Source organism: Gorilla gorilla, chromosome 2 (assembly GCF_029281585.2).
Source record: "Gorilla gorilla gorilla isolate KB3781 chromosome 2, NHGRI_mGorGor1-v2.1_pri, whole genome shotgun sequence".
In the NCBI taxonomy this organism is placed as follows: domain Eukaryota; kingdom Metazoa; phylum Chordata; class Mammalia; order Primates; family Hominidae; genus Gorilla; species Gorilla gorilla.
Genome location: NC_086017.1, coordinates 191,896,159 through 191,910,868, shown reverse-complemented (window position 1 = coordinate 191,910,868; position 14,710 = coordinate 191,896,159). Strand labels below are relative to the sequence as shown.

The 14,710-nt window shown below is 38.3% G+C and overlaps 1 protein-coding gene and 1 pseudogene across 2 annotated transcripts in view; one reads left to right on the top strand and one right to left on the bottom strand.

Moving 5' to 3' along the window:
- CCDC39 (coiled-coil domain 39 molecular ruler complex subunit) overlaps positions 1-14,710 on the top strand; it is a 247,000-nt gene that overhangs the window by 43,366 nt on the left and 188,924 nt on the right. The gene's annotated exons all lie outside the window — the stretch shown is intronic.
- Positions 5,604-6,680, bottom strand: LOC134757984 (actin, cytoplasmic 1-like; annotated as a pseudogene).

Genomic DNA, 14,710 nt, shown 5'->3' with positions numbered 1-14,710 from the left:
ATTTTACTCTAGTTACTAGGGAAGAAAAGTAGTATATTGGTTTTTCATAGGTTTCCTCAGATCATGCAGTTCATGTCGAGTATCCTGCCATTTTCCTCTATTCATTTATCTCGGATTAAAGACAGGCGCTAATAATTGCATCTAAATCAAACACACATAGATAGGAAAGTAAGTGTCTCCCATTTTCTAATATTGTCATAAAGGTTGTAAAAATTCAAGCCAAAAAACACTTTATATGGTATATATAATTTTTTGATGAAAGTTAAAACATAAGCTAATATTACATTGATAATTACAAATGTATCCTTTGACAGGAATATCTGTAATCCATTTTTCACCATGTGTGATGCACTTGGTGCTTGAAGACTCTTTAGGAACTGCATACATGCAGATGAAAATGAAGTTCTTTACTACATTATCCTTATCACACATAAGTTTCTTGAGAATGTAAAGATTCCCTGTGAGAACCCAAGAACATAAATGCTAACAATTTATTCACTAAAACTGAAACTAAGATTTGAAAATTTAAAGAAGATAATCTTTGAGTGCTAGGAAAAGCTAATCATTTCCCTTTAATCGCTCTTAAGCTTCATTCTTCCTGAAAATTTAAAGTCTTCCTAATCTTAGCAAATACTACAACGTGTAAAAATCATACAGGTGTACAGCAAATGTGTCTTTAAAATTTTATGTCCTACTGATTTGAAAATTAAATCATATTTTAAATGTATTAAGAGAAATCCCATATAAAAGAATGCTAGGATGAATCATTTCAGTGAGGAATTCTATTGTTAGCCACAGGAAAATTCTCTCTAAATTATATTTTGAGTGTCTGGATTTGTGTATTTCATGTATTTTAAGTCAAGATATGTTTATAGTAGAAGCTATTACAAAAGCATTTCTTTTCTATTTATCAAGTTAGAATAATACCGTAAGTCATTCTAGTAAAGTATCCTGAAGGAAACAAACAAACAAAACAAACAAAAAAAAAACTGTGAGTCATGAGCTGAGTTTGCTACCAGTAATAGAATTAATTTTAGTATGCATTTTCCTTGACCTCACACCATTCAATACCACTGGTCACTCCCTCTTTCTTGAACATGCTCTTCTTTTGGCTTATGCTGACGTTTGTTTAAACTGTTTCTCTCTTACCTCTTTGGCTGCTGCTTCTTCAGAGCCCTTTTCTCTCTTCTCCTTTTCTACCATTAGCTATCTCTACCTCTAGATATTAGAGCTATTTAGGTAACAATCCTGGGCTGTTCTGTTTTTACACAGTTAGACTTCATGGATCCAAATCCTGGTTACAGGGCTTGAACTCACTACAGGCAAGCCTTAAACTCTGTGTATCTCAGCTTCCTAAAATATAAAAGAGAATAATAATAGTCACTACTTCATGGGATAATTGTGAGGATTAAATGAATACATTTAAAGAATGTAGTCTGGGTGCAGTAGCTAACACCTATAATCCCAGCACTTTGGGAGGCCTAGATGAGTGGATCACTTGAGGTCAAGAGTTCAAGACCAGCCTGGTCAACATGGCGAAACCCATCTCTACTAAAAATATACAAAAATTAGCTGGGCATGGTGGTGCACGCCTGTAATCTCAGCTACTTGGGAGGCTGAGGCAGGAGAGAATTGCTTGAACCTGGGAGGTGGAGGTTGCAGTGAGCTGAGATCACGCCACTGCACTCCACCCTGGGTGACAGAACGAGACTGCATTTAAAAAAAAAAAAAAAGGACTTTAGAACACTACATTTGGATTGTTTGTTTGTTTGTTTGTTTGTTTGTTTGTTTTTTGAGATGGAGTCTCACTCTGTCGCCCAGGCTGGAGTGCAGTGGCACGACCTCGGCTCACTGCAGTCTCTGCCTCTGGGTTCAAGCGATTCTCCTGCCTCAGCCCCTCGAGTAGCTGGGATCACAGGTGCCTGCCACCATGCCCGGCTAATTTTTGTATTTTTAGTGGAGACGGGGTTTCACCATGTTGGCGAGGCTGGTCTCGAGCTTCTGACCTCAAATGATCCACCCACCCAGGCCTCCCACAGTACTGGGATTACAGGTGTAAGCCACTGCGCCCGGCTGGTATTTTTAATTGTTTTTATTCTGTAGCATATTCGTTCTCTATGTAATGCACCAATTCCGATCCACATGCTGACAAATCCTAAATTTATATCTAGTCCAGGTCTCTCTGCGGAGGCTCAGACTGTATATATCTGACTACTAGTATCTTCACTTGGATGTCTCTCAGATACATCGAATTATGTTCAGAACTGAAAGTTAAATTATTAATCTTCCTCCTTCTAGATCTCTTCCCCACTTGCAAATTGGTCCTTCTCAAAATATTACAGAGTTAGTAAATGGCATCTCTATCCCCACAGTTCAAACAGAAACAGGACAGGCATTTAAACTTTTTTAAAAAAATTTTTAATATAGAGAATTTATAATATATATAAAAATAGAATGCCTAGCTTCAACAATTAGCATGGCTAATCTTGTTTCATTTATGTTGCCACCCACTCCACCGTGCCCCAAACTAGATTATTTGGAAGTGAATTCTAAACACCATACCATTTTATGCATATTTATTTGTGTATGTATCTCTAAAACAATAAAGACTCTTAAAATATTTATGAAATTATTATAAATTGTCACATAATTTTTTCTGTTTTTCACTGTCAATTTAAATAAGAATCCACACAAAGTCTGTAAATGGCAAATGTTGACAAATATCTTAAATTTCTTTAATCATTCTCATTCTTATTCCCCTCATCCCAAATATATTTGTTGAAGAAACATTTGCCTTGTAGTTTTCTTTTGTCCCCCTAATTTCCTGTAAATTGGTAGTTTGAGCTGAAGGCTTAACTTGGTTTTGTTCAGGTTTGCTTTTTTATAGGAATAGTTTATGGAAAGTGTTGGGTACTTTCATCAGGAAGCACAGAAAGTCAGATTGTCTCTCCTTTTTGTGATGTGAACAACTGTTGATGGTCATTGTTTAGAATAGATCCATTATATCGTTAGTGGTTACAAAATGTTAATATTCTATTTTTTAATCAGTGTTTCATTTATTGGTTGAAATTCTTCTATAAAGATTAACTTCCCCTTACAACTTTTGGTTATCCAGCAGTACCTTTCATATAGGAAAGACAAAATATTCTTTTCCTTTATTCATCAGCTTTCAGTGTGATTAGTTCATTCTGTATCATCTTCCATGAGTGATCAATGAACTTTTTTTCTTTTTTGGGACGGAGTCTCGCTCTGTTGCCCAGGCTGGAGTGCAGTGGTGTGATCTTGGCTCACTGCAACCTCTACCTCCCGGGTTCAAGCAATTCTCCCACCTCAATCCCCTGAGTAGCTGGGACTACAGGTGCACACCACCACACCTGGCTAATTTTTTGTATTTTTAAAGTAGAGACAGGGTTTCACCATGTTGGCCAGCCTGGTCTGGAACTCCTGGTTCAAGTGATCCGCCCTCCTCGGCCTCCCAAAGTGTTGGTATTACAAGAGGCTTGTTCAGTTTGGCTCCTGAGTCCTTTTAACAAATTTCAATTGTACTTAATAGCTTAATTTTTTCAATATTATAAGATATATCAAGATTATCATAGAGCTCTCCTGCTCTAGTAGAGAAATCATCCATTTCTCTAAGGTATTTAGTATTGGGAAATGATACTTAGAGACCGTGGTCTGGGTTTTAGGAGTGTTCATTGTTGCTTCATTGGTCATTGATTCTACACTTGTTCAGTGAACATAGCTAAGGAATACATAATTTTTGTTTGTTTGTTTGTTTGATTGTTTGTTTGTTTTGAGATGGAGTCTCGCTCTGTCGCCCAGGCTGGAGTGCAGTGGCATGATCTTGGCTCACTGCAAACTCTGCCTCCTGGGTTCATGCCATTCTCCTGCCTCAGCCTCCAGAGTAGCTGGGACTACAGGTGCCCACCGCCATGCCAGGCTAATTTTTTGTATTTTTAGTAGAGACGGGGTTTCACCGTGTTAGCCAAGATGGTCTCGATCTCCTGACCTCATGATCCGCCTGCCTCAGCCTCCCAAAGTGCTGGGATTACAGGCTGAGCCACTGCGCCCAGCTGGATTACATACATTTTTTAAAAGAGAAAATATGATTTTGTAATATTTTAATTTAGTTTAATGTTATTTAAATTTTTTTCCTACCAATTTTCATTTTAGGTTAAGAGGGTACATATGAAGGTTTGTTATACGGATAAATTGCATGTCATCAGGGTTTTGTGTACAGATTATTTCATCATCCAGGTAATAAGTATAGTACTCAATAGGTAGTTTTTCAGTTCTCACCCCCCTCCCACCCTCTGCCTTCAAGGAGGCCCTGGTGTCTATTGTTTACTTTTTTGTGTCCATATGTATTCAGTGGTTAGCTCCCACTTATAAGTAAGAACATGTGATATTTGGATTTTCTGTTTCTGCATTGCTTCAATTAGGATAATGGCCTCATGCTCCATCCATGTTGCTGTAAAGGACATGACTTCATTCTTTTTTTATAGCTGTGTAGTGTTCCATAGTATATATGTACCACATTTCCTCACCAGTTCACTGTTGATGGGCATCTAGGTTGATTTTATGTCTTTGCTATTGTGACTGTTGCTTCGATAAACATACATGTGCATGCCTTTTGATAGAATGATTTACATTCCCTTGGGTGTCTATCCAGTAATGGGATTGCTGGAACAAATGGTAATTCTGTTTTATGTTCTTTGAGAAATCTCCAAACTGCTTTCCACAGTGGTTGAACTTGTTCACATTCCCATCAGCAGTATATGTGTTCCCTTTTCTCCACAACTTTGCCAGCATCTGTTGTTTTTGACTTCTTAATAATAGCCATTCTGACTGGTGTGAGATGATATGTTATTGGGTTTTTTTTTCATTTCTCTAGTGATTAGTGATGTTGAACTTTTTTATATGCTTATTATTGACATTGTGTATGTCTTCTTTTGAGAAATGTCTGTTCATATCCTTTGTCCATTTTTTAATGGGGTCTTTTTTTTAAGGTGTGTACTTTTATTGCACTGGTCTCAAGTTAGTGTACAGGGAAGCCCAGGCTGCCTCCACCCTCCACCAACTCCCAGGGAGACCAAGAGCCTTCATACAGCTCAAGTTGGGAGACAGAAAAGGGGGGGTCACAATGCCAATCATTCAAAATAAAACAAAATTTAAAAAGTACTAGGGCAAAGATTTAAGAAATTATGCATTACATAATATACATGAAAGCAATGCTGTCACCTCGCTGGACTTGGGAGAGGATTAGACCATTCTCCCTAGAGAGAAATGTGGTGGCTTTTTGAAGGGCAAGGGACTTCCTGTAATAAAGCATCTCATGATATTTGGAATGACTATTTAAAGAAAATATATACAATCAAAGTCCTCGGCCACACTGTAGAACTTTGAGCGATGCTGGCTCCAACCCATTGCTGACACTGTCCTGGTCCAGTTTTTAAATCCTGAGTCAAGCCAAAAACAAAAACGAAAACAAACAAAAAACAAAAACAAATTAAGGCATGCCAATGTCATCTCGTTTTCTGTGCCAGTTTGGTTTTTGTCAAGAAAGAGTGTAACGAAACTAAGGAAACTCAGCGACAGTCCTCCTAGAGGCATCTGTGGTGGACAATGCAGGGGTGGGACTTGTGGTACTGCTGCTTGCTGATCCACATCTGCTGGAAGCCTGGCAGCCAGGCCAGGATGGAGCCACTGGACCCACACAGAGTATCTGCGCTCAGGAGGAGCAATGATCTTTATCTGCATTGTGCTGGGAGCCAGGGTGGTGATCTCCTTCTGCATCCTGTGGGGGATGCCAGGGTACACAGTGGTGCCACTGGACAGTACTGCGTTGGTGTAGAGGTCTTTGCAAATGTCCATGTCACACTTCATGATGGAGTTGAAGGTATTTTCGTGGATGCCACAGGATTTCATGCCCAGGAAAGAAGGCTGGAAGAGAGCCTTGAGGCAGAGGACCAGCTTGTTGCTGATGGTGCTGACTTGGGCTTCAGGCAGCTCGTAGCTCTTCTCCAGGGAGGAGCTGGAGGCCACAGTGACCAGGGAGGAGCTGGAAGTCCAGGGTGAGGTAGCACAGCTTCTCCTTGACATCTCACGCTCTCTTCAGCGGTGGTGGTGAAGCTGTAGCTGCACTTCCCAGGGCTCTTCATGCAGTAGTCAGCCAGGTCCAGATGCAGGATGGCACCAGGGAGGGCGGGCCCCTTGTAGATGGGCACAGTGTGGGTGACCCTGCCAGAGTCCATCACGATGCCAGTGGTACAGCCAGAGGCTTACAGGGAAAGCACAGCCTGAATGGCCACCTACATGGCTGGGGTGTAGAAGGTCTCAAACATGATCTGGGTCATCCCACGGTTGGCTTTGGGGTTTAGGGGGGCCCCTGTCAGCAGCACAGGGTGCTCCTGAGGAGCCACATGCAGCTCGTTGAAGAAGTTGTGGTGCCAGATCTTCTCCATTGGTGACAATGCCATGCTTGATAGGGTATTTCAGGGTCAGGATGTTTCTCTTGCTCTGGGCCTCATTGTCCACGTAGGACTTCTTCTGACCCACGCCCATGACCATGCCCTGGTGCCATGGGTGCCTCATGATGGAGGGGCATCGTCGCCTGCTAAGCTGGCCTTGCACATGTGAGAGCCATTGTCCATGACGAGCGTGGCGATATCATTATCCATGGTGAGCTGGCAGTGGGTGTGGACCCGTGGCAGAGCGGCGAGGGCAAGACTCTGTGCTTATGGGGCAGATGCGGACTCAGAGGTGAATGCAGTCGTTCTTGGCTTGTTGATTTGTGTAAGTTCCTTATAGATTCTGAATAGTAGACTTTTGTCAGAGGCATAGTTCGCAAATATTCCCTCCTATAAGTTGTCTGTTTACTTTGTTGATAGTTTTATTTGCTGTGCAGAAGTTCTTTAGGTCCCATTTGTCAATTTTTGTTTTTGTTGCAATTGCTTTTGGGGTCTTCATCATGAAATCTTTGCTAGGGTCTATGTCCAGAATGTTATTTCCTACATTTCTTCTAGGGTTTTTATAGCTGTAGGTTTTACATTTAAGTCTTTAATCCATCTTCAGTTGATTTTTGTATATGGTGAAAGGAAGGCCAGGCACGGTGGCTCAGGCAGGGCATGGTGGCTCACGCCCGTAATCCCAGCACTTTAGGAGGCTGAGGCAGGCAGATCACAAGGTCAGGAGATCGAGACCATCCTGGTTAATACGGTGAAACCCCATCTCTACTAAAAATACAAAAACAAAAACAAAAATTTAGCTGGGTGTGGTGGCGGGCACCTGTAGTCCCAGCTACTCGGGAGGCAAGGCAGGAGAATGGTGTGAACCCAGGAGGAGGAGCTTGCAGTGAGCCGAGATTGCACCACTGCACTCTAGCCTAGCCTTGGTGACAGAGTGAGACTCCATCTCAAAAAAAAAAAAAAAAAAGGAAGTTTCATTGTTTTGCATATGGCTAGCCAGTTATTCCAGCACCATTGTCAACTTTGTCGCAGATCAGTTGGTTGCAGTGTATGACTTTATTTCTGGGTTCTGTAACCTCTTCTATTGGTCTGTGTATCTGTTTTTGTACCTGTATCATGCCGTTTCAGTTACCGTAGCCTTGTCATACAGTTTGAAGTCAAGTAGTATGATGTCTCCAGCTTTAATGTTTTTGCTTAGGATTGCCTTGGCTATTTAGGCTCTTTTTTGATTTCATATGAATTTTAGAATAGTTTTTTCTAATTCAGTGAAATATGGTAATTTGATAGGAATAGCATTGAGTCTGTACATTGCTTTGGGTGATATGGCCATTTTAACAATATTGATTCTTCCTACCCACGAGCCTGGAATGTTTTTCCATTTCTTTGTGTCATCTCCGATTTCTTTCAGCAGTGTTTTATAATTCTCATTGTTGAGATCTTTCACCTTCCTTCTTAGCTGTACTCCTAGGTATTTTACTCTTTTTGTGGTATTGTGAATGGGATTGCTTCCTTGATTTGGCTCTCAGCTTGGATGTTGTTGGTGTATAGAAATCATGATATTTTAATTTTAAATTTAAGATTATAATACTTTTACTTGACTTCTTTGATTTTAAATTTATATTCTCTCTACTATTGTAAAAAAAGTTGTTTCCTAAATGTGTAAATATAATTACTTATTTTCTTTATCCTTTATCTATTTTTCTTTATCCTAGATTGTATTATAATAGTTTCAGAAAATCATAACCAATGTTGTCACTAACAATATGATTGCTGAAAATTACTCAAGATCTTTTTTTAAAAAACATTTTATTTATTTATTTTGAGCTTCAGGGTATATCCAAATAGACAAATGAAATTATTGTGTTTTCAGTTTGTTTGAAATACTTCTTCTATATATAATTATGCCATCCACTCATTGCTTAGATTGGTTTCATTTTGCTTAGATTTTTAGGGATTGAAAACATTTAACTTTAATTTAAATTTTAATTAAGTAAAATGGTTACAGGACTTAAAGAAATGTACCAAACAAGATCTATTTCAAAAAGTTCATCATTTATTCCTGTCTTCCTTATAGTTTCTTTCCTCTCCCTGTAAGTAGCCATTTAAAAAACTTTTTGCTTTAGCCTTACATTAAAAAAATGTGAAAACATATGTCTTTGTATCCTCCCTCCTTTCATATTCTTCCTTTATATCTCTCCTTTCTACCAATAAATGGTAACATATTATACACACTTTTCTTCAGCTTACTTTTTTCACTTTCCTAGAGATCAGTTTTATATAAAGTATATAAAAATAGCTCTGTTTCCCTTTATAGTTACATATTTCTCAATTGAGTGGGTATATCATGGTTTAATCAACCAGAACCTTTTGGTGGATATTTGCATTATTTCCAGTTGTGTGCTGGTAAATATTTAACAACTAGATGTCTATAGGGAGAAAAGTCATGATTTGGAGTTTGCAAATTTCTGTAGTGTCAATACTCCTACCATGGCTGATTTTAAGCTACTAACATAATGTCACTGAATGTGAAGTGGGGAAGTGATGTACAATAGCATTTCAATATATAGTATTCCCAACATTTGGATACAGTACATGTAAATAATCTCAACAGCATAGTTTTTTTTGTTTTTGTTTTTTGTTTTTTAAATTTTGAGACAGGGTCATGCTCTGTTCCCTAGGCTGGATGGTAGTGATATAATCATGGCTTGCTGCAGCCTAAACTTCCCCAGCCCAAATGATCCTCCCACCTCAGCCCCCCAAGTAGCTGGGACCATAGGTGTGTGTCACCATGCCTGGCCAATTTTGTTTATTTTTTTGTAGAGACAAAGTCTCACTATGTTACCTGAGCTAGTCTTGAACTCCTGGGCCCAAGTGACCCTCCCATTAAGGCCTCCCCAAATGCTGAGATTACAGTCATGAGCCACTATGCCTGGCTTACCTTTGTTTTTAACATAATTTATTTAATTGTAAGTCTGTATAATATAATTTCAACAGTGGCTGTGTTTAAAAACTAGCTTGCAAAATTCTTGGAAATGTAACAATCAATTTTTGCAAGTGGATACAAGCAAGTTCCAGTATATTCATTGGCTGCTATTACAAATTTTTCTGTGGTGAATAGCATTGTACATGTGTCAGTTTTGTATATTTGCTAGTGTAATTTTGGAACAGATTTTTAGAAGTGGGGTTATTGAGTCAAAGGATAAATGTTTCTGTTGCTCAGTTGTCTTTGAAAGAGGCTATACCATTTGGTATTTCCACCAGCATTAAATGAGAGTGTTTGTTTCCCCAAGTCTCATCAACAGAGAATGTTGTCAAGATTTTGGATTTTTTTTTTCAAAAATAAAGCTGAGAAATGTATCTCAGTGTAGATCTCATTTGCATTTATCTTATTATGGGTGAGGTTGGCCATCTTTTTGTATCTGTTAGTCATTACTGACAGTTCCTTCCTTCCTTATTCTTCATATCTAACCAATTACCAAGTATGTTTTTCTTTCTCAGTGTTCATTGCAACTGTACCAGATAAAACTGCAATCTCTTCATCTGGATTAATTTTTGAGCTTCCTATCTTGTCTTCCTGCATACATTTTGCCTTCTCTAATTAATTCTCTACAAATCAGCCAGAGGAATCTTTCCAAGAAAAATGGAATTGTATAATTCACCTTCTCCTGATACTTCAGTGGCTTCCCACTACACTTTAGAAACCAAATTGCTTAGTCATACCTATAAGATATTGGAGACAACTTTATCACAAAACCACACATAGTTATAAAGAAGGCTGGAATTATCATATGAAAATGAAAGAAAAGATTTTTTCCTTATATTAGCACAAATTAAATATGTAATTAATTAGATAGTGATTAAGTAAGGTTGGAGTTTATTTGAGAAGCTTAGAACAGGTGATGAAAATAACCAGAGAAAGAAAGTAGAAGAAGAATGTGTACAGGCTGGGTGTGGTGGCTAATGCCTGTAATCCCAGCACTTTGGGAGGCCAAGGTGGGAGGATTGCTTGAGGCCAGGAGTTCAAGACTACCCTGGCCAACATAGCAAGACCCTGTCTCTATTAAAAAAAAAAAAAGAAGAAGAAGAATGTATGCAAAGTCCATTAGACAAAAATTAGCAAGAATTTCATGGTAGTTGGAGGCAAATGGCAGAGGTAAGTAGAGAAGTAACAGCTAAGTAGAGTCTCTGAGAAGTTGAGAAAGACCTAAGCTATTTCCAATTTTTGAGGCTTCTGACATATTAAAATAGAAATAAATTCCAAAGCAGGTCTGTAACATTTATGGTATATTTCGAATACATCTATCTGATATTTGAAACACTAGAAAGTATAATGCAATATAATGGTAGCATTCACAAGATGATTACAGGATTTACAAAAAGATTTTAATTCATAATACACAACAGGTGATGTTGAATTTTGTGTCTCCTGGGTCTCTCCCACCCCTGTATTAGGGTTCTCTAGAGAAATGGAACCAATAGGGGTGGGGGGGAGGGAGAGAGAGAGAGAGAGAGAGAGAGAGAGAACTTTATTTATTTATTTATTTAGAGATGGATTTTCGCTCTTGTTGCCCAGGCTGGAGTGCAATGGTGCAATCTCAGCTCACTGCAACCTCTGCCTCCCAGTTCAAGCGATTCTCCTGCCTCAGTCTCCCAAGTAGCTGGGATTACATGCCCAGCTAATTTTTTGAATTTAGTAGAGACTGGGTTTCACCATGTTAGTCAGGCTGGTCTCAAATTCCTGACTTCAAGTGATCCACCCACCTCAGCCTCCCAAACTGCTGGGATTACAGGTGTGCGCCATTGCACCAGGCCTAAGAGAAATTTATTATTAGGAATTGGCTCATGCAGTTATGGAGACTGGCAAGTACAAATTTGCAGTGTGGGGCCAGCAGGCTGGAGGCCCAGGAGAGCTGATGGTGCAGATGAAGTGTGAAGACAGTTTGCTGATGAATTCCCTTTTGCTAGCGAAGGCTAATCTTACTGTTCTATTCAGACCTTCAACTAATTTGGTGAGGCCAACCCTCGTAATGGAGGGCAACATGATTTACACAAAATTTACTGATTTAGATGTTAATCTCATCCAAAACACCCTTCAAGATATACACAACATTAGCCTTCATATACCCAGAGAGATATGTTGAAGTCCTAAGCCTCAATATCTCAGAATGTGAAGCAACGTTGCTGACACTTCAATTTTAGACTTCTAACCTCCCAAACTGTGAAATGATAAAATTTGTATGGCTTAAGCCATGTAGTCTGTGGTACTTTGTGACAGCAGTGCCAGGAAATAAATACAGACTGTATGTATGACCTCAGTTGGAGATAACACCAAAAATCTAAATTTGAAGCCCTTCATTATAAAGTTGACAATTGGATTAAATGGCTTTAGGTCAATTCTAATTCATGATAAATTCGTTTTCTAAAACCCATCAGGAATAGTTTAATGATAACCATTTCACCACAGTATTAGGGGAAAGATTAAGTTTTGGGAAATAGTTTAATAGTTCACCAAACTGGCGTATGTTCACCACTTCAGTCCAACCATCAGTAGATTCTCGGAGCTGCACATGTTAAGTTTCATATCTTACAAAGCAAGTGTGGCCATTTATGGGAGTGGCTGGTATAAGGTAGCTTTGCTCCACGCTAGTGAACAGGCCCACAACCAGCACTACTGTGATTGTTGGGTTCAAGAGACCCATCAAATACTTGAAACAAAGTTTTGGGAAGAAAGATTCTGCTTTATTTAGCAAATTAAATATTCCCCTTAAAATGAAAAGAAGTCATTCTGCTAACAGTGTAGTCCTAGTACTTTCTTCAGACCTAGATTCCCATGGTTGGTTTAAGTTGTAAAATTCTGTCTTTTCTTCTGTTTCTTGGCTGAAGACATTGTGGCATAGCAGATGTGCTTACCAGAGAGCCTGACACCAAGTTGGTGCTCACTAGATTTGTTGAGAGAATAATCCACAAGTCTTGGGGTCAGACTAGTCTCCAATTCTAGCTCTGCCACTTTCTAGCTGATTGACCCAGAGTCAGCCATGGAATCTCTCTGACCTCAAATTTCTTCTTCAGTAAAACCATAGGGAAAATCTCTCAACTTTCTCTCCTGTTATTTTCCATAATACATTTGAAGAAATTTATCTTACTTTGGGAACTAGATAAAAATGGACATGATTTTTTAAAAAAGTAATAATTATTGCTTTGTTTGCTTCACAGAATTCGTATGAAGATTGAAGTGATAGTAAATGTAATAGCACTTGACAAAACATAAAGTAATATATAGATGTAATAGATTATTATCTTGCTAATAGCATCACCATTCTCAAATTTCCGATTCAATATTGTCAATGCATATGCTCTTTTGAAAGCTTTAGGTAAGAAAATTACTTTAATACTAATTGTAGTTTGTACAAGTATATGCATGTGCATATTTTTGTATGTTTAAGATTATTAATTTGTTTATTTAAAAATATAACATATGCAGTATAAACAAATAAATCTCCTTTCTGGCATAGTATTACAGGTCCACAAACTGGTACATTGTATTTGTAATTTCTACATCCAAAAATATCTTAGAAACAAAAGTTTTTTGTAAATAATTTGTAGAAAAATTGGACTTGAACTGATTATTTATAGTCTATTTCAATTAATGTGACTATTCGTACATTTTATTGCAGAAGAAGTATATGAATCTTCCCTCTTATAAAAAGCTTAAGAAAGCCAGACCAACAAAGACGGGGCAATTAAAGAATAGTACAAGTGAGATGTTCAAGCTGCATATATTCAAGAGCTGAAGAGTATGGTACAAATAATAAATCCTGTGTATTTTCAAAAAGGGAATAAAATAATTGTAGACTCTAGATCTACCTTCCAGAAAAGCAAAAACAATTTTATTGAATGATTCCTGGTATATTCATTTAACATAATCTCTTTAAACAGAAAACGTAGAGTTTCTGAAATAAACCCTAATTTTTCTTGAACAAAGGAAAGTAGCCCGGATTCTTCAGAACTTTTCTTTCATCAGAGTTGAACCATAGAATAATAAAGGCTGTGTGTCCTGGATGCTTACAACACCTTATCACTCCATGAATTGGCCCCAAGAAGTGTAGGATCATTGTAAATCTTAAGAAATAGATAATTCGATTTCCAGGAGTTGGATTGAACTTAGAATAAGACTCATATAGGGTTCTTGACCTCAATATTTGCTCAGCTATCTATCAAGGCCCTGGCTTGTTCCATCTCATTTTTACAAGGCAGAGCCTTTCCAGCCCTTGGTTTCTACCCTGTCTGGTCAGTTTCACAGCAAGGTCAGAGTGCCCTGCATTAATTCTGGAAGCACAGTCCTTGCTGCCAATCTCCTCCATAATGTTTTGCTTTTCTCTCTCTCTCCCTCCCTCAGCTGCATTTAAGCCTTAGACTACAGATATAAGCTCTTGGGTACTTATTTAAAAATCTAAAATACCTTGAATTTTCAATTCATCTGTCCTCCTTCACAAGGTCTTTTTACAATGTGCAATTTATAAAATGAAATATTTTTTTCAATAAATATTATTATAACTACCAGAAGATATGATCAAAAGCATTTCCACTGAGCAAATGATTATTGTAGGATAGTGGTTAGAAGAAGGAAATTTAGATGGATTCAAATTTCAGCTCTACCACACTTACTAGCTTTGTGACTTTGGGCTAGTAACTCAATCTCTTTGCCTCAACTTTCCCATCTGTAAAATGGAGGCAATAATACAGCAATAGACTATTCTGAGTAATAAATATAAAACACTTAGCCAAATTCTCGACACTTCAAAAACGCGAGAAATATTAACTTTTTGCCATTATCAGCAGTGAATAACCCTCCATCATTCCAAAGATTTTAGCTTGCAAAATGCTCCTAAAGGGTGTGACCCCATTTCACTATTGTCCACTTCAGTGGCTGCCACACACCTCACGTTCTAATCCTAACACAGTCACATACCTATGGAATCATGACATTCAAAGTCTGCAAGAACTGTGGGGAAATCTCACGCTTCATTTATTCAAATGCCACTGGCAAGTGTGACTGTGACCCAGAGTGTTAGCATGACTCTTTAGCTTATTTTACTTTATTTTTGCAGCTCTCAATTTTAACATTTCTGTTAATTACATTCATGCTGTGTCATTTTACTTGAAAATTTCTTTTTCCACCCCCAAATCAGAGACCAGAGACAGTGCTGGTATATTTGGACAGTTTGGACAGAACTGGCAGGTGG